We start from the raw sequence: 2,500 nt of genomic DNA on the forward strand, positions 1-2,500 counted from the left end.
GAGTTTTGTGAAAAAATGAAATTCGTGGTTTTTGAGGTGTGAGGGTTGGAATGGCCTCCAAATGTCCCCAAATGAATACCATGAAATTCTTGGTGCACGAAAGTTTTGAGTTCGGAGGGTTTTGCACATGGCCAAGTTGGTCGGTGCACCGCGGCATAGCTAGATGGCTTGTGTGGAGTTTTGTGAAAAAATGAAATTCGTGGTTTTTGAGATGTGAGGGTTGGAATGGCCTCCAAATGTCCCCAAATGAATACCATGAAATTCTTGGTGCACGAAAGTTTTGAGTTCGGAGGGTTTTGCACATGGCCAAGTTGGTCGGTGCACCGCGGCATAGCTAGATGGCTTGTGTGGAGTTTTGTGAAAAAATGAAATTCGTGGTTTTTGAGATGTGAGGGTTGGAATGGCCTCCAAATGTCCCCAAATGAATACCATGAAATTCTTGGTGCACGAAAGTTTTGAGTTCGGAGGGTTTTGCACATGGCCAAGTTGGTCGGTGCACCGCGGCATAGCTAGATGGCTTGTGTGGAGTTTTGTGAAAAAATGAAATTCGTGGTTTTTGAGATGTGAGGGTTGGAATGGCCTCCAAATGTCCCCAAATGAATACCATGAAATTCTTGGTGCACGAAAGTTTTGAGTTCGGAGGGTTTTGCACATGGCCAAGGTTGGCGGTGCACCGCGGCATAGCTAAATGGCTTGGTGGGGAGTTTTGTGAAAAAATGAAATTCGTGGTTTTTGAGATGTGAGGGTTGGAATGGCCTCCAAATGCCCCCAAATGAATACCATGAAATTCTTGGTGCACGAAAGTTTTGAGTTCGGAGGGTTTTGCACATGGCCAAGGTTGGCGGTGCACCACGGCATAGCTAGATGGCTTGGTGGGGAGATTTGTGAAAAAATGAAATTCGTGGTTTTTGAGATGTGAGGGTTGGAAAGGCCTCCAAATGCCCCCAAATGAGTACTGTAAAAGTGTTGGTGCACAAAAGTTTTGAATTGGATGCATTTTGCACTTGGCCAAGTTGGTCGGTGCACCGCGACTAGATAGGTTGGTGCCAAAATTTGTCAAATTTAAGACCTTGGCCAAACTGAATGAAATTTTGTGGGGAGGTTCCTGATATTGTTTAGTGGTGGACTGGAAAAAATGAGGTCGAAATTCGAAGTCTACATGTGCTTTTCTATTTTTCCCGATTTTACACATACCCGGTAAGTAAAAAAAATAAAAAAAATAGTTCCCCTTCGAGAAAAATTATGAAATTTGGTGAGCAAGGAGATACCATTATTCTACGAATTACTGCAAAAAATCGCATCAAAATTCGAAGTATAGCCCGAGATATGGACTTATGTCTGCTCAAAAAAAGTGTATCTACTTGTACAATTTTGCCTTTTGCATATTAACCTCTTATAGGGGGGGAGTGCTCCTTGAGCCGGCCAGCTCCACACTGGCAGGTTTTAAAGGGAGCTTGATGAGGCCTCCCCCCTCACGTGGTGCGTGCGTTAGCATGTTTATCATGGCACAACTAGCCTCTTCATAGTTGTTGAGCTTTATTAATACCAACACACGGTCGTCACTGATCGTTGGTTAGCTCGGCAGCTAGTCCCTCGGATATTGTGGAAAGTTATTTTCATGCCTAGCGATGCTTGACCCTGCGTCACTTGATGTTTCCATTTGCTTGCTTGCCCATGGTAGGTGGGGGGTGGACCGTCTTGTGGTGTGGTGTCTTGCGAACGTGAGGGTGTGTGAGTTGTAATCGAGATGCACTTGCTGGCTGGCTCCATGCCTTGCGTATCGAACGGTCAAGCATGCATCTCTTCCATTTTCACCCGTTGCCTTGGGTGATATTGGTTGATCAGTCCCTGTGTTGCCTACCCACTAGACGGTACTTCTGTGGTTGCTTCGAATTCTATCTTTCCATCACGAAGAGGTGTTGGAGGATCCTAATGTCACGCACGTGTTCCATCTAGTGAAACATCTCAGTGATGCACGTGTTGTGGCTAGTTCTTTTGGATGCGGTGCATTATATGAACTCGGGTTTACTTTAGCGACCCAGTCAACATAATTCGGTTGTGTCCCTTGATTGAGACGTTGTCCTTGAACTTGTTGTGAACAATATCGTTCTTCCACAACCCGTCGTCTTGAGTGCGATGGAAGGCAAATAAGATGTGCTTTGGCATGTCATGCACGTACTCGATTGCGGGAAGTGTGAGAAAGTGTTGTTGACAACCCGTGGGAAATGGAATGTGGCAAATCGTGATGAGCTCTTCGTGGATCTGCGAAGAAGACGACCTTTGGGCCTGTTGGAAACGAGGGAGGCGATGTTGAACTGCGAAGAAGATGGACTTTTGGGTTGTTTGAATCAATGGGAGGCCACGCGAGAACTCCGAATACTATGGACTCTTGGGTTGTTGGAAGCAACGGGAGGCCCCGCTAGAACTCCGAATACTACGGACTCTTGGGTTGTTGGAAGCAAGGGGAGGCCCCGCTAGAACTCCGAATACTATGGACTCT

This window comes from Vigna unguiculata, unplaced genomic scaffold (genome assembly GCF_037176805.1).
Source record: "Vigna unguiculata cultivar grain cowpea cultivar isolate G323 ecotype 2 unplaced genomic scaffold, ASM3717680v1 ptg000204l, whole genome shotgun sequence".
NCBI classification, from domain to species: domain Eukaryota; kingdom Viridiplantae; phylum Streptophyta; class Magnoliopsida; order Fabales; family Fabaceae; genus Vigna; species Vigna unguiculata.